This window comes from Platalea leucorodia (assembly GCF_965183815.1).
Source record: "Platalea leucorodia genome assembly, chromosome: 2".
Classification (NCBI taxonomy): Eukaryota; Metazoa; Chordata; class Aves; order Pelecaniformes; family Threskiornithidae; genus Platalea; species Platalea leucorodia.
Genome location: NC_138824.1, coordinates 74,507,347 through 74,526,128, shown reverse-complemented (window position 1 = coordinate 74,526,128; position 18,782 = coordinate 74,507,347).

Sequence of the window (18,782 nt, the reverse complement as noted above, 5' to 3'; positions counted from 1 at the left end):
AAAAAGGCAGTGAGAAATTTAAAAGTAAGGCACATCCCTGGGAATTCAGAGCGAGCCGCTTACAGGGCTTCCTGCCTCTCAGACTTCTTCCCCTCCTGCTCATTTCTTCATCGTCTCTCATACTATCCCTTCTTACACCTGGAACATTTTGGCCTCTTCCTATCTGCCAGATTTTTTCCCTTCCCTACTTCAAATTCCTCCTTAACTCACTAACTTACTTCCTCCTGACTTCTTGGACCTGGGGCCCCTGTTTTCCCATGGAGAAGCTCCCTCACTCAGGGGAGAAAGCCAGACGGCCAACACGCGTGCTCTGCAGTTGCCCTGTGAAACCCAGGAGATGTGTACAGATGCACAGTGACTTGGCAGGTGACTCCCTGCAGTCAGGACAGGAGCATCTCGCATTATCCTGGAGCATGCCTCTCTTTTTTTCCGGACTGGCCCACAGTACTTGAACTGGGATCCTCCAGTGCTTGCATAGGAAAAGTCAGAGGCTCAGAGAGGGGAAGAGCAGCATACAACTTTTCAGGAAAGCCAATTTCAATTCCTGAGGGCTCCAGGTCCTGCTCTGGAGCCCACTGAACTCCATGGAAGGAATTCAGTGGGCTTTTGGTTGCCTGTGGCTGGAGGGTTGGAGCTCGGCAGAGAAACAATGAGGTGCTGTTGTGCAAAAGAGTTCTGCCCCCAATGAAACATTTCAGTGGAAAACAGATCTCCACAAGCAGGAGAGTGATCTCTTGGAAGCCCCTGTGTGCTTCTGCTTTTTTTTTTCTATTGGTATAGAAATGCAACTTGAAAGTTCACTCTTATTATTAACCATGTTGAGAGAATGAGAACTGTAGTAAAAATAAAACTAACAAATCTTTATTTTTTCCTCTTCCTATCCTCATACTTCCAGATGTTGCAGTCATGACTACATAAGACTTTTTAAAAATGGTAAACATAAACAATTTTACAATAAAACAATTCATGAATGTGACAGATTACTTCATAGCAAGGGTCAGATTCAGCAAAGAGGCAAAGAAAGCACCTACCTCACTCTTGTCTGTGTCCACTGTCACTAAGCCACCCCTCCCATTCAGCAATGGGCCCACATTTTCCTTGTTCAACCTTTTCCTACCAATGTAGCCATAGAAACCCTTCCTATTACCCCAGTGTCACTTTGAAGCATTACCTCTAGGCAGACACTGTTCCTACATGCCTGGGCAATATTTCTAAATTCCTCTTTTGTAGCACATCCTTGCTTCCACCTCCTGTATGATGCCTTTTTGCATTGGAGCTCCACCATGAGCTCTCTGCTTATCCAAAGCAGTGTCTGCATGAGTGCCGGACTGTTCTTGTGCTTGGAGCATGCTGTCCTTGAAGGCCTGTCAGCTTACCTGAGCTACTTTGCCCTTCTGAGCTGCCTCCACCAGGATCCCACCTACCAGTTTCCTAAATGTGCTGAATCTGCTCTCCTAAAGTCCAGCGTCTGCCTTCTCCTACTCTCCTTCCTCTCTCCTCCCAGGATCTCCCACCCCACCATTTCATGGTGACTACGCCCAAGGCTGTTGCTGATTCCCACATCCCCAGTATGTTCTTCCTTAACAGTGAACAGCAGATGCAGCTATGGGTCACCCCTGGTTGGCTCACCCAGTATCTGTTTCACGAAGTTATCGCTGATGCCCTCCAGAAACCTCCTGGACTGCTGGTGTCCCACCATGCTGCCCTTCCAGCAGATGTCAAGGAGGTTAAACTCCCCTGTGATAACCAGGGTCTGTGCTCCAGAGGCTTCCACCAGTGCTTCAAAGAAGGCTTCATCCACTTGCTCACCCTAATGGGACATCTGTAATATCCTCCCATCATGATATCCCCTTCACAGGCCTCTCCCCTGACCCACAGGCTCTCCACCAGCCCATCATCCATCCCACTGACAAGCTCCTTGTACCTGGGCTGCTCCTTCACAGAGATAACAAGCCCCTTGCCCCCTCATCTTCCCTGCTGGTGTCTCCTGGAGAGCCAGTACCTATCCATTGCAGCCACCTCAGGCATGCAAGCTGGCCCACCACTTCTCAGTTATTCCGATGACATTGTAGTTAAGTAGAAGAAACTCCTAGTTTTCAGTCTTGTTACATCGTCTCAGAGTCTGTTCATTTTTAGGTCTGTCCCTGCAGGAAGGGGCTCAGGAAGCAGAAAACCATGCGTCCTTTGGGTACAACAGGAGGACCCAGCACCAGCCACAGCTTTTGTCGCAAACAGCTGCCCTCTGCCTTGCAGAAAGCACAGACACTGCTGAGCAAAGGCAGCAGCAGGGTTAGTTCCTGCGACAGGGGGACTTTGCTGGGATCTGCCCGTGGCTGTGCCAAGAAGCACCCATTCCCCTTGCAGCTCCTCCATGACTGCCTCGTGGCCTTGCTACTGTCAAGGGGGATAAGGATGGCAGCAGGGTGTGTAAAGCCAGAGAGGTCCAGGAATCTCCAGAGGCAGACGGAGAGGCCGTTCACTGCTTGATGAGGGTCTGGGGCTGAATAATTCAAAGCTGAGCAGGCTGCTTGAGTCAGCAGGGACCTCACAGAGAAGCACAGGCCCCCTTATAAAACCACTGTCTCCTCCACGGTCCAAAGCACGCAGTATGCCTTTCTATCGAAAAGCTCTGAACTCCCCATCCTTTCAAATGGTTAACAAATGTGTTTGATTATGTGGCAAAGCAGATTTTCATGTGTTGACAAAGCCTTGTTAATCAGGAGAGCAGGGCTCTATCTACAGAGATACAGAATACACAAGGAGAAATTTCAACACCTCATTAGAAAAATAAATTAACATCTTTTCTGAGATTGTGGCATGGGCAAAACATGTCCTCATATGGTATAAACACTTGGTGAGATGAGCTTCATAGCTTTACCATGATTTCACCACTTGAGAGTGAAGTGGCCATCCCAAACTGACACAAATCAAAACTTTATGCTACTCTAGGACATGTTCTGCCCCCCCCCTTCTTCTTGTGATGATCTCCATCAACCATCACATCATATAATTTAATATAACACAAAATCTAGACCTCTTGACACAGATTCCCTCCTGCACCCAAAGAGGGACAGCTCTAATTTATACCAGATGGCTTCGGACTACAAGAAACCCCGTGCCAGCTGAGGGCTAGCCAAGCACAGGTGTGCCCCACCCAGTCCCAAAATGCCTCTTCCTATTCTCCTTCTTTCCACCCAAGGAGGAGCAGATGTGGGTGGGAGCCGGCAGCACTGCTCTGCACCAGCTGAGAATTATGCCAAGCCCCAGTTAATGCACCCAGGGGTCACATCCGAGACGCTCTGTACAGAGGTGAAAGGAAAAAGAGTCTGCTCCTTTACTTTAAGTAAGAGTCAAAAATCAAGGGGAAAAAGAAAACAGTAAACTTTAGCATTAAATGCATGAAAATGTTTAATATATTGCCAGAATGTCGATGAAAATGAAGAAGTGGATTCCAAGGAATCTAGAGAAAATGACCCCTTTGAGTCAAACATTAATAAAAGTCTGCAGTGATATAGAGATGATCTCATGCTCATGGTTATTTCCCGTTTGCAACTTTTTTTCTTGGTATAGTTTGTTTTTTTTTTTTTTTTTACTCCCAGATGTTGTAAAGTTAATTACACAATCACTTGTCTATTACAAAAAAATGAATAAAGAATACTGGATACATATGAGTCACTACAGTGCAGCACAGAATGAAGGAAAACGATCTTCAGAAAAAGGCAATTTACACATGGTACCGGAGCTGAAATTCTTTGGTATGCTTCAGCCAGAAGCTGCTTTTTGCAAGCGAGAAATTTTCAGCTCAGGCTGAAAATTGCTGGGAGCCTCCTCTGTGCACAAGCTGCAAGAGCAGCACAACCCCAGCTGGAAAATAATGCTTGCCAGTGAAGGGTGGTATAAATACAAACACATCTAGAGGAAAGTCTTTTGCAGACCAGTATATCATAAACCCTCTGTTCTTTGTGCTTCATTGTCCCACATGCAAGGCAAGATGTAAGGAGCCATGTTCTTTAAGGGCCACTTGTTTTGGGCAACACATACACTTAAGTACCATTGGCATTCATGTAACCCATCTCTGCAGTGCATGGCTGTGCCATCAGCCTGGTGCTGGTGATATACTGAGTGACTCAGCGTGACTGCAAATCTGCAGGATTTGCACACGTAAATATGGGTGTGCAGGTTCACAGTAATGTTTGGAAAGCATAGACGTTCCTCCCCTTTTAAAAATGCGATTCATTAAAAGTTATTTCAAAGTAGTTAGAGCTGGCTTCAAAACATTAATTGAGCTCCTTAGCCAGCTCTTCCAAAAACACCCAAAAATATTCTGGTCCACTTTCTCACTGGAAAGAGTATACCTGTGGGCAGAGACCAAAGAGATTAGACACCAACTTATTTACTTTAAAGAAAACACTGTGCCTGTTGAAAGGCAATAAGCCATCCTGGTTTGGGCTACGCTGTACACAGATTTTTTGACTGTAGCACATGACCGAGCCTCTTCCTCGAAGATCTCAACCACGCAGGTCAGTAAATACCTGTGAGAGCAGAGAGGGAACAATTCCCATGCTGGAACGCGGTGTCACATGCCATTGACGGTAAAGGCGCTTAGATGCAAACACCGAAAGAGAGGACAGACTTGATTTAAAGCAAATTCTGGAGACAGATAACATGGATCTAACAGTAGCATCTGGCCTTTGGTGATAGCATTAAAATTAGGAGATACTTTGTCTAATAAACACTGGTGAAAGCCAAGAGATTTCTAGGAAATAATAATTCATAGATTCAGAGAATTGGAGGCACAGAGTTTCTCTGGTTATTTAATTTCTCAACAACCATTTTCCCACCTTTATCCTGGCTTTCTTCTGAAGGCTATCGGGTCATCTTTTGGCACAGAGGATGACAGTTCACTACCTCTGACTATTTAAAGTTAACTCTTTGACTATGCCACAACGGCTTGGGGGATTACTTTGTAAAACAGATTTTTTAAAATACTTCCTACTAGATTTGTCAGGTGACGAGACATTTTATTAACTTTGTTGCTATGAATTTTTATCAGGCCAATGAGGAATATTCATTCCTAAGGGGTCTGAACTAATAAAATTGTAAAATGAAAAGCTGTAACAAGTGCTTCATCTCTTGATAGCTATGTTTTTAAAACTGAATCTCATCCTGTGACTAATCTTGACTTTTTCTGTTTTTGAAAATACTTACGCTTGCCTTTGTTGCACTATGGTTTTTAAAGCCCTGACACCTGGAATCCTGTGAATATGTAGGAAAACCAAATTGCATCACAAAACCAAAGTTAAATCCTCCAAGTCTTATACAAAAAACCACATAAACCTGTGATTGATGTAGATTCCTAAACTGACCAGTTTTAGAACCAAGAGGGACTGTTGTGATTGTCTCACTATTTTCCATACAATTGAGCCGCCAGAACTTCCCTATACTAATTCATGCTTCAAGATTAAAAGCTGTGCTTGCAGCAGAGCAGCTTTTTTTAAAAAGTGATTCATTTTGATTTAAAAATCTCCATTAATGGAGAATCCAGCACAATTCTGTGTAAATCATTCCAAATGATTAATTATCCTTGCTGTTAAGAATATGCACCTTTCTTGGTCTGAATTTGCCTCACTTCAGTTTCCAGACATTGGTCTTATTAGTCACTGTACCTTTGTCTACCAGACTGAAAAGCCCTGTATTACCTAAATCTTTTCCTTGTGAAGGTACTTACGGGCTATGATCAAGTCAGTGTTAACCTTCTTTCTTGGAAGTTACTTAAATCTTTTCCTATTAGTTATCCTTTAATTATTCTCAAAGCTCGTCTCTGAACTCATGCCAATTTTTTCACATCCGTCTACAATTTTGGGCACCAGGACATAGGATCCCAGCAAGCACAGCACCAGTACCAAGAACAGTGGAACTAGTCCCACTCCCTATTCCTTTTTTTATACTGGCAGGAACTGATTTAGCCCTTCTGGCCATAGTGCTGTGCTCGGAGCTCATGCTCAGATGATTTTCATCCTGATCACAAATACTGTTTCCAAAATTTTCTACTTCCCCAAGCAGAGCTCCCCTAGAAGTGCAACCTGCATGTGTTTTTCCCAGACTGGTCATTTCACATTCAGCCACCCCAAAACACTTCTCATTTTACCAGGTCCAGCATTTTCTCTCTGTATCAGTGACTATCCCCAAATTGTTGTCTCAGCCGTGAGGAGCTCCATCTTTGACACTTAAAGTTATTGCTAAAAATGGGAAACACCAAGAAAACCAAAAACCAAGGAATGCACCTTCTTGACAGAGGCTCCCTGTCTACAATCAGATTTGGATGCACCATTGAACTCAATTTCAATCTATTTAATGTGTGACATTGATTTTATAACATTCTGCTTTGTTATTCAAGATGTGTGGTCCTGTATGCAATAATGTCGGAATTTTATTACATTGCAAATACTGTTACTTCTAGCAACCAAAGTTGTAATCACATTAAAATTTATACTGAGCTAGTCTGACAAGATTCTTCTACAAATAATTATTAATCATATTTCATTTCTTTAAATCATTATTAATCTGATCCCATATCTGCTGTTTTGCTATGTTTTCAGGGTATACTCTCAGTTGATTTTGGTTACTTGAGGTATCTCTTCTGCTTTTTCTAAATATGGCTGCATCTGCTTTTTTTCTTTTTTTTTTTTTTTTTAAAGGCTTCCCATTTCCCAGAATTTACTGAAACTCGGCATTAATGATCCACCGCGCTTCCCAGCTCACAGCCTGAAACTCTTGGACGTGATGATTTGAAAAGGTCCTATTTCAGTATCTGTAATTTAACACCATGTTCAGTCACTGTGGAAGGGGGATATATTTTATCATTATTGCATGACTTAAATACACTATCTGTTTTCTCCTTCTCTCTTCCTCCAGCCAGGGTATAGAAATGTTTATTGAATATTTCAGCCTCTTATTGACTGTTCTGCCATGTCTAGATAGTTAGTGAAACAACACTTTTATTGAGATTCCTTTTGCTCTTTAGATACTCAAAAACTCCTTCCACTGCCTTACATTCTGCTGGCTATAGCTTTCCCTTTGTATCCTTTTTCTTCCCTCATCAATTTTCTTAATTTCATAATTTTTCCTTACTGTTATTCACTTTTCTTTTTTCTGGTTTTTAATTGCTATACATGCTTTCTCTTCCCGTATGCACTTGGCTGTTTTTAAGCCTTCTTTCTTTACTTCAGGTTTTTAGCTCTTGGATAATTTATAAAACATTATAAAAGAGTTCAATCTTTCCTATTTTACCATTTCAGTTCTTCCAAGCTGACTCATGTCTTAATTATTGCAGTTTTGTAAAACTGGACTCTTAGAAACTCTAAGTAAACATATTACTGATGTGAACTTTATGTAGTTTGCATAAACAGACACATTCAAGCTGAGCCTAAACAACCACTGACTTCTAGTTCTCAGCTCAGCTTCTATCCATCTGTCAAGATGAGGCCAATCCAGAATTGTACTGTGTTGGTTGCCACCCTTTCTGAGCTAGAAAATTGTCATCTATAATTTTGCAAAATTCCAAGGGTATTTTAATACTTGGCAGCATGAAACTTCCAACACATGCCATTCAGACTGAAACCCTCCATGATAGCACAGCTTTTCTTTTTCTACACCTGATAGATGGGTGTTTAAGCAGACAGTCATCCTGCTCTCTAGTGTGATTTGGCAGGCAGCAATAGGCACCAGCAGCCCCCCATCTTCTGCTTTACGTTTCAAAAGAGCAGCCCATAAGCATTTAAGTGCACTTGGCAATGATTCAGAGACAGCTGATGCTGTTTTCAATGTAGACTGCCATTCTCTGTCCTTTTATGCTAATTTGTTCAGTGCTTGAAAAAAAGTTCCGTACGACTGATTTTAACATTCCAGTCATGCCAATTTTCCTTCTGGTGGCTTATAATACCAAGTAGAGTGTGTGTGCACTAATCAGTGAGCAAGTCCCTTTCCTTTTGCTTATTACTGGGATCCTTGCAATCCTTGAAGGCAATTAGAGACTTTTCTTCAGGTCTCTGGCACCTTCACTAATTTTGTTCTGGGTATCTTGATTTTTCTGCTTTCTTTCTCCTTTGCCACCATGACCTTTTGTTGTTGTTTAGTTTAATACCTTTTAGACCAATCTAAGCAGCCTGTATCTCAGAAAACTAGTTTCCATCTGCTGTGATTACTTCTTCTGGGACTAGTTAACCTGCCTTTCCTTCCCTCTCCACAAGAGAGACAAAAATTCCCTTGAACCAAAACACTCTGCCTGGTGCCATTTGCAGCTCACTTCTGGACACCACTTGGGTGCATCTTCAGTCTGTTCGTGGTCTCTAGAGCTGCTGCCAACCGGTGGGACACCACATAGTCCTGGGTCACAAGTGCTAGGCATGGCACAGGCAGCAGGGCTGACAGGGTGAGAGCCTTCCCTGGGACCACATTCTCCTCCACTAACATCCAACCCACCCATCTCCGCTCTGATCTGGCTCTTTTTAAAAGAAAGTGGGGCTTTGCATCCTCTGATTTCATAAAAGTATAAGACTTAATGCCCTGGCTATCAAGAACAACTGCCATTTTGGGTTACCTACATCACCTATTGTGCTGGAAAAGGGAGATGAGGATGTCGGGGGCAACCAGGGATCAGCTCATACAGCCGAGCACTGGGCTTCTCAAAGCCCTCAGAGAGCAGATAAGGGGTGAGAAGCTCATTCCTTCCCAAGCATGCTTCCTATCTGATTGCTCACCAGTGGGATCCTCAGCTCCCCAGTGGGGGTATCTGGGAACGCCACATGCAGGGATGCTGGGTTGCCCTCTGGATTTAGGTAGCCCAAGTCCTCCCTGAAACGTATGGTGCAAGTTCAGACAAACATAGCTAGAAAACAGGCTCAATTTCCTTACTTTCCTCACAGGGCTGTAGAAGAGATCGGGTCAGAAGAAAGACAGGAAGGTTCATGTGTGTCCAGGCAGCTTTATGGCCCAGCTTGTGCAGGATGTGTAGAATGAAAGGTTGAAAAACTGCTGCTTTTGCAGCCTGAGAGATCACACAGTAGCAGTGGGCTACGTTGTAGCTGCAAGGTATGTATGGAACACAGCAGGTCCAAGTGAGACCTTCCTCAGTGCACGGGAAGTTTTCTTCCCTGTTTGTTCACCTACACAACAGTCAGCCTGTACCCTAAGATCATTCTTCCACTTTTATTTGTTTCCATTCTGCTATTTATCCATTTAGCATCATCTCATACCACCTTCTATGTGCTGCTCTGAGAATCGCTGGGCTTTGCTGGTCGCCACTGACTTTCCTGTCAAGCAGAGTTGAATCGCAGATTGTTTTTGCCCTCTCCATTTTGGGTTTGGGTTTTTTTTTTCATACATTGATTATATCAGTAGAGTGAAGGAAAGTATTACAGGGAGAGACAGTGTGGTAAGAGAGGCATTGGAAGGGAAGTCAGCATATATTTGTGCTGTCAGTTTTAATGCATCATTTGTTGAATCTGTATATTTTATGTGGTCCATAAATAGTTTCTGCATATCTTGTCCATCTTCTGTTTTATCCTGCAATTGGGATGTTAGTGTTTCATGTTCTTTATTGAGTTTAGACTCCTTTCTTTGATTCTTGGGATGAATACTAGTTTCCCAGGTCTGACAATTGCAGGGGGTCTGTGGAGTAGCTTGTTCTTTCTCCCAACGGGACTTTTTCTATCATATTTGATGAGATGATCATAATAATGTTGTTTCACCTTTCCAATTGTGTTTAGTAATTTCTTTCCAGAAACTGCCCAGCATAGGCAGCTCCCGAGCAGGGAAGGGGTGATTTTGCAGCCTAAAGACTGACAAACCCTACTTGTCACACACACAGACAGATCCCTTTAGTCATTTTAAACTGCTGCTCTGTCTCTTTTTAAATAGGGAATGAGGACTGGGACAGGAGGAGGCTTCAGGAAGTGAAATCATAAAAGTAGTTCTTCCCCAAATAATGTTAAATCCTCAGCAAAAAGATATTGGGGGGCGGGGAAAGAACTTTTCCTCCTCCAACTCTTTGAAGAGTAACTGTAGCTATTAGTCAGAAAACATAATCACAGTGTATCCTGTTAACACGACTTGTTGACCATTGCTAGCAGTGGCGAATATTGTCTGCATGACCCTTACTCAGGACCAGTAGACAGAGCCAACTCTCTGAGCTGCCAGCACCACGTACTTTAAAGCTGGCGTACACCAGCCCATGGCCAGCGGGGCTTAGACCCCCTCACACAGAGATGAACAGCAATGCTGTAAGACCTGTGTCTTATGTACACTTCCACTTGTCTTTTTCAAGGTGGTCTATTCAAGGTTTTAACATAATCATTTTACAGAGGGAGAAACTGAGGCAAGGAGAAGCTATGGGATTTTCTACACTTTATACAACAGAGCCAAAAATATAACTTTAATTTCCCAGGTTCCCTATAAGATGGTCAAATTGCACTCCTTAACATTTGTGCTATTCAAATACCCAAACACGCTGTCAGCTCTGCACTTGGGCAATGGGATACAGCAGCCCAGACACCCCTGTTAAATGTCTGGTCCTGTGTTTGCCAATAGTCATGACCCTTCGACATGAGCACCAAACCCAGTCCAGGTAACAGAAACACACTCCAGCCCCTGGAAAACAAGGCAGGCATTAGGAAAACAAATGGTGGGGGGAACTTAGGCTGACCAGATACCAGCAAGGATTTTTTTGAATTTTTTTGGAATTGACTGAAAAAATATGTGTTTATTCCTAAGGGTCTGAGTGTTTCAAATCCAGCAAAACCAACACTACAAGAAACTGTTGGGTGATGCAGCTCACAAAATTACCATATGAGACTGAAATTCAGACCAGTTTCTTCTACCGTACTTACAGTGCCCCAGTGGAGAGCCATTGACTGGGGGAACGAACTTTAACAGATATCATGTAAGGGACTCACAGGCAGAGAAAATACATTTGTCCCTTTCAAGAAAGGGCTAGAAGAAAAGGAACAAAGATTTTCCTTTGCATTTCAGACAAAATAGTCGCATCAGTCAGGTTTTGCCATGCAGCTTCTGTTGGCTGAATCCTGTGCAAGCACATGTGGGGGAAGCTGCCCACAGGATAGATATGCTGGTGGCAGAGAAGAATTTCAGAAATTGATTTTGTTTTGTCTTCCTTTCTAACTGGTAGACCTTGAGAAGATACCCTGAAATGCTCATAGGCTGAAGTGGAAAGGAGGAGAGAAGTGGGTAGCATTTATGCCTGCAAAGGAAAAGCAAGAGAGAAATAGATGTCAGCTGCGGAAATTGCAGACTAGCTTTTGTCACCCTTTGAAATACAGGAGTAGCTGTTACACATATGGACATGCAGGTAACCCAGAGAAGGAAATCACGCAGGAACTGAATGAACACAACAGAAACCCATCTCCAGCAGAAGCTGGAGGATAAGAGTTGGAGCCAAGGCTACTGGTCCCTGGCCCCTCCTCTCCTTTTGATGCACTGTCTGACCCTGTAGAGGTTAATGTCAGAACCCCACAGACACCTAAGTGCTCACTTCCACTGATTCAGTAATCTGGAATCTGGTAAAGCCTCACAGATCCATGGGGTTTTTTTCTGCTGTATTTAATAGGAGCACAAAGAAGCTCAGCGTGAGTGTTGTAGATGTTGCTCAGAATTTAGAAAGAGCTTCCAGATATGCTAGAATTCCTCAGCAGAAAAAAAAAAAAAAGTCCCAAATTGCCAATATGCCACTTTAAAATGAGGTAGTTTGGAAGTTTTCTTGATTCTCACAATCCTTTGAAGCAACTAACCAAGATGTGCTTTATCAACAAAAGAAGAAACAATCTGGGAGGAAAGAAAACATATTATCTATGTACACAAAAGAAAAAAAAGAATACAATACTGAAATGACCATCCATTATAGTTCACTGTTTGCAAATAATACACTTACAGAATAAATTCTCATTAAAACAAAAAGAAAAGGAGGGAGAAGTGGAATAATTGCCATTATGTGTCTGAGAGAGTGTTTTTCCATTAGCTGCAATTAATACAGTAATGGTAAATGAAAACAATCTCCCATTTTGCACTTATTGTGAGGAAACATTAAAGAGAAAAAAAAAAAAAGAGATGTGAAATGAAAGAAAAACAAAGCGTAATAATTAATATATTGATGATTCGATATCATCTCTGACCTGATCGATCATCATGAGGTTTTGATTTTATTTAATTAGCGTATGGTAATTTCATACAGAATCCCAGTGTGCCGATGAAAACTGGCAAGTGAAAACATTGACCTTCTGCTCACATATGCAACATCTTCTTACAGTGCTAACAGCCTATATGCATCAATGCTAAAAGGCTGCCGTCTCACAAGAGAGCCCCTGTATCGGGGGGATATCATTACCGCATACAGCGAGATCAGAGTTTGGCTCTTCTTGGTGCATAGGAGTCTGGGGAGCGAAAGGGACATCGGTTTTTGCCAGAATAATAATTGGGTGCTATGAGATTATGGAGTGCTGCCATAAACTGAAAATGAACAGACAAGTTTCTTTTTGTTTGTCTTATTAAATGTTATTATTGTTATTTATTATGTCTTCAGTCCTCAATTTTCCCGGAGTTGCTAACAAAGTGCCACATAAATCCAGCCTGTCCCTTTCTGACCCTTATAACATCATGCAATTTTCCCCATTCACCCTTAATTCGAGGTATAAACTAATGTGAAAACATGCGTTTTATTAAATGGCAAGTTTTCTACTAAATACATTTCTTTTGCAGTAGGAAGCAACTGCATTAGAAATAAATATCTCAGCCAGACCTCCTGCATACTTCTCCCAATACATAAGCAAAAAAATATGTTGTGGTCAAACCTACATTGTTCCATTTGCCAATTGCAAAATAATAATAATGTTTGATGGGCAAAAACTCAGCTGTCAGGAGAGAAGACAGACGATTCTGCTTATTGAATGCTATTGACTTCATGGGGCCAATAAAACAACTTGCAAATAAAAGAAAGAGGAACCGATTCATGTCTTAAGATTGTGTGACGTAGCCTTTTTCTGTTTGTATAATGTTGTGATTAAATATGGTGGGGCCCTAGGGAGTGAATTTTTTATTTGAAGGTTAAGCCAATATTAGCAAAAAATAAAATAAAATTAATCAAATGGCCCAGAGCATCACAGCCACAGTTGATTCCAAGAATGTTTGGTTACAAAATGAGCAACTGACTAATTGTGTAAATGCTGTTAATTAGCTGTGCAGAGCCCCTAACTGGGCTTTTCCCTGTAACTAATAAGAAATCAATTAGCTAATGAAGTGGCCATTAAATGCTATGCTAATCTTAGCTGGGGTATTTTTAATGTTTCTTCTTCTTCTTTTTTTTTCTCCTTTATGATCCTTCCTAATTGCCATTGCCATACGGAGCTCACAGCTTTCAGCATGTCTAATGAAACATCATTATATCATAACTGGCATTCTTGGAAGAGTTAGTGGCAAACCTGCTTCCCAATTATTTTTAATTGCCAGACATACTCATAACTGGGCCTTTTACCAAGTAGTTCAGATCCCTGCACTGTCATGTAATATACCCAAAGACTGTGTTTTCTTTTTTTTGCATATGAAGCATGGCGGTAGCGTTGGCCGCGATGAGGGATGCGTGTAACACCCTAAACAAGGAACCTGAGCGGTTGCCTTTGCTCCTCCTTTGATGGGAGCCTGTGGAGACTCAGCATTGCCTTCCCACTGAGCAGTTAAAACTAGACATATCTCAAGGAGGTTTCACCTTTATTTGAAAACTTCTGGTGCCCAGTAAACATTATGTGCCACCAAACCTTCAAAGCTAAAAAGGTGGCCGTAGCTTCTGGGCACTTATGCCAAAACACTGTGATTTGGCAATTATGATTAGGATTAGCAGTTGGGGAGTGTGAATGTCTTCAGTAATTCCCACAGATTTTGTCACTTTCTAAAAGAGTTCATTATCACCATTTATTTATGTCTACAAATTCCAACTTAGAGAAGGCATAAAATGTATCTTTTCTTGAGGTGGCATGGCTGAAAACCCAGCATCTCCTCTTTAATAGATCCTGTTGTAAGAGGACTGAATTCCAGTTTTTAAAACGCTCCTGTAGCTAAGAGTTGTTATTTACCAGCCCGGCATCAATCTGGTAATGGCATCATATTTAAACCCTGAATCTCAATGAACTTCTCTAAATCTACTCGTGCTGAAGTAGGTTATGTGTCAGGATTAGACTGGCTCCTCCCCGCCCCCCACAATACAATGGTCCTCAGGACATCTGTGCACAAAATACGTGCTTTTTAAAAGAATGTTTTCAAAAGGGAGTCTTCTCTCTCTCTCTCTCTCCGCCCCCCCCCCCCCCCTTTTTTTGGATAACATGCAAATTGAATTGGTTAATTCTGCACCCCAGTTTCAGGAAATCTGCCACCAGCAGCTGCCACTGTTTCAGATGTCAGGAGGATGCAGATACACTGTGACATTTTGTTCATTAAATAAACAAACCAGGTTCAGGCTAACAACATTAGGTAGAAAGCCCCATCAATTCTTGTACATTTGGTTCACATAATAGGAAGTGACAATTGTTCCTTAGCTTCATAAGCACTATATTGAAGAACAAAAGGAAAAAGCATACATAATGTGGCAACAGCAACAACAGTTGCCATAAAATCCTGCAAGGTTGATTTAGATTAATGAGGCACATAACTTTTTGCCCAAGGCTACTTAAAATAAATATGGCTACAAACGTGGCTACTAGGGGAGAGGAAAAAAATGTCAGGATTTTTTTTTTTCTCTTACCTATGGTTTTGGTCTTATTTATTTGATTTGACTATCAAATAAGAAAACTACTCCAACAATAGCCCCTCTGTAGGTGAACGGAAAAGATTTGCACAGTGTGGTGGTATAAAAAACAAAAACAAAACACAAAAAAAATCCCATTTTTATATATTTCAGTAGCATAATATTTTACTAAAAAAATGTTAACTACTATGTTGACCTTAGGGTAAAATGATAGAGATATTAAAGACTCAAATTAAAAGCCATATGTCTTTTCCATTGTGACAAATCAATCTATCTGAAATATCAACATTTCTGGCTTTTGCATCAATCAAATGTATTCTGGCTTTTGCATCTAGGAAATATAAACATTAAATAGCCAAGACAACAAGGACAATTTGTCAGCTCTACATCGTATAACGTAAAAGTCAGTAAAACTGGAAATTCAGTAATGCAAAAAAAAAAAAAAAAATGTTATGTCAAAGAGGAAGAATGGCCTATCCAAAAATCAGACCATCCTAAGGCTTGGATATCATAGATAAGGCTGTCAGTCAGACTTAGACTGAAAGGTACAGACAATGGAAAAAAATCCTCACACATTAATATGTATAGCACCATGATGTGGCTTTTAATATTCCAAAGGGACTTCAGCAACTCCATGGGAAAAAAAAGCCAAACCTGAGACTGGCTCGTGCAAATCCTTGCCGACGGCAGCAGCCCTGCTGGAGGACACACTACATGGGCGCATGAAGGTTAGCCCTTTGCACCGCCGGTGGTTTTTCAGGTCCCTTCCCCTTGCATGTCCACCCACCCCCAAGGCGGCTGCAAGTGGGGCACTCAGCCGAGGCATGGGGTGGCTGCCCATGCGGAGGCTCTCCCCATCACAGGCAGCTGCTGCCAACCCAACAGCAACACCAACAACCCCTCTACCACTATCTCTTGGATTTTTCTGGGGGTTCCTGTCCCCCTCCTCCATGCCCTGAGCAGTCCAGCCTCACTCCACCCTGGTACATGTCCTCCACATTGCCAAAACCCCAGGGCTGCTTTGGAGTGTCTCCAAAGGCCAGTCTATACCCAGACCATCAGCAGGGAGATGGGGGTATCATTCTTAGTATCCCCCTCCCATAGTACATGTGGGGAGCCCTGCCTCTCACAACCAGATTTGATGCTGGCACCACGTTCAGCTGGTGGGTGTGAAAATACACATTTATCCAGACCATCCCTAGTGCCTCTATCTGAGCAGAGTCTGAAAACAGCAAGTTGTTTCAGGGCAGGTTGGCATCAATTTCAATGCAGGGATTTTTTGGCCTTTTGATTTCTTGCAGGCATATTCCTGTGTAGCATCAGGGATCCCAGACTCCTCCACCTGCTGTCAGGACGTCTCCTCCCCACATGGGACATGTCAAGCAGAAGGTTCACCCTTTCTGGAGGAGGGTGATACATGGTGCAAGATGAGTAGAGAAGTTTAGAAGCAGATGTGCAGATCTCATGGTGCCCCCACGAGCTTGGAGGGCTCTTGGGTGCCAGCAGAGCCCAAACTGAAAGCTGCTGAGAGAAGAAAGTACATTTTCAGTGGCAGCTTCCTCATGGTCTCAGGGTGTCCATCAGCAACCAAGCTGTGGTCCCTCTTAAGCCTGCAGGTGGAGGACAGGCAGATGCAACAGCTCAGAAAAGGTGAACACAGCATCTGCAATCTTGTTCCTACTTTCTTCCTCACCCACTTGCCTGAAAGCTCCTCTATAAAAATTCCCACTGGCAGGTGTGGTGTGGTGCAAGTCACAGACAAGGGAGAATTTTGCCAGGAAATTGCAAGAATGAGATGGTGGGATCAGTAGCATAATAAACCCCCAGCTTGGACTCACTGCTGCTGGGGGACCATTGAAGTAATTTCTGAGGGATCTCCATAGCCACAGACTGTAAACCAGCCTGAGTCCTAAGGAGATCTGCGTTTTGACTGGAGAATGTTATGCGTCCAAAATTTAAATAGAAAAAAGCTAACATTTATTCATTGGATCGTTCTAGATTACACTAACTTTAGCAGCGACAGAAGGCTCAGATTGTAACAGAAGCAAGCCATTTCTTCGTTTCTGTAGACTAGTTTATTTTTCTTCAGGACAAGATACACATGTTCTTAACCTTACATAGTCCCACTTCTTGGAATAATTTTTAAAAGATTTACCCCCTGGATATTGGGATGGTGGGGACTGTGCAGTGGCTGAAGAGTTTTTTTCCTTTTAAATTTCCCTTGTGCTGCAGTTGTACCCGACAATACACAATTTGTGTGAATAGCATTCCCACGACAGTGACATGTCTATTTCCAGCAAAATATGGAGATAATTTTCATTTCCTCGATATGAACAGCTTTTTAAGTGAAGAAGCGTGATAGATGATGCTTTGCAAACTGAAATAAGCACTGCAAAATCTGTGAAAAAGGTTAGATACAATGACGCAAGAAATGGATCAACTTTAGAAGACCTCCCAATAGAAAAGTAACTGTCATTCTGAGTGGCATTTCCAACAAACAATAAAATAACAATAAGTTTTGCAGATATTCTCTTGGGTATGTTCTTTAATTCACTGGTATTTCAGTAACAAGCAGATGGACCTTCTTCCCTCCCTCCCTCCCTTACTCCCTCCCTCCCTCTCTTCCCCTTCCCCTTCCCCTTCCCCTTCCCCTTCCGCTTCCCCTTCCTTTTCTTCCCTCCTTCCTTCCAGCATCAGGGCTTTGCCAGACTGATGTCATACACCCAACCCTCTTGAATTTTCTCTTACACCAAACAAGAATTCGCAAACCTTCACAAGCTTCTAGATCTAGACATACTTTTTTAATGCAATGTTTAAAAATTCTGATTTGGGATCAGTACTGTAGGGACAAGGAATAGTTTTAAACCCTGCCTGTTTGGGAAGCCAAGGGGTGTGAGTAACAAGGGGAAATATAAAGGGGAGCAATTCCATCTGGGGAATCTGTGGAGTTTACAAAGTACGACTGAATGTCCCAGTCACTGTGGGTGAAGAGCTGCCTGAGGATTTAAGACCTCAGAGCAGAATTTATACAGATTTATCTGAAACTGGTAAATTACCAAATCAAGGTAAACTCATTTAAGCAAGTTTTAAACCAGTTTATGTATGCCTACATGAGGGATTTGCAGCAGTATCACCAGCTGGATTTAGAATCATTTTAGTTAGCAGCACTGCAGCTTTTCTAATGTAGATGGGTGTGTTTGTCAAAAAGCAACATGAACACGAGCAAGTTAAATGCAAGTTAATCATTAATTTCAGAAACGGTCTTCACACTGTAGGCTACACGTCACTAGGAAAAAAGAGATAAAACAGGAATACATGTAACCAATTATTTTTATATTTTCTTTTTTTTTTTTTTCCCTGTTAAAGTCCACTCTTGGAAAAGCACTGAAATTACCTCCAGAACAAAAGAAAGAAGAAAATTCACGCTGAACCTGTGGGCACATCCCACCCTTCCCAGCAGACCCCAGCCACCGTGTTTCTCGCAAGCCTGAAGAAGCTCAGCAGAGCTGATCTGGGGCCTTTGAAACACGGCTGATGTCTTCACCAACAGGAGGGTACCCCTTCCCCACAGTGACTGCAACTTTCACAGCCTGGTGTCTCCTTGATTCCTGGAAATTTATCCCAACCTAATTTCTCGAGAACCAATTAAATAAATCGCTACACTTTGTGCCTATAAGATTTTTAGCTATAAAAGCTGCCTTGTGGTACTTTGCCTCAGTCGGCCTCTAATACTGCTCTTTCAGCTCCCCGGGCCAGCAGATCTGCACTGGTGCTGTGTGCTTAGCTAACAGCTTCCCCCGAGCAGCTACGGAGATTGCCACAAACTCCTGGGGCTTGTGTGTACATGGGAAACACAGTCAGGAAATTAAATTTTCCCTCCCCATAATTAATAAGAGCTAAGCATTTGTGGGTTTGTTGTCACTTTTTAAAGTACTGAAGCCAAGTCGAAAAAATACGAGGATTTCCAAATAAAAAGTAA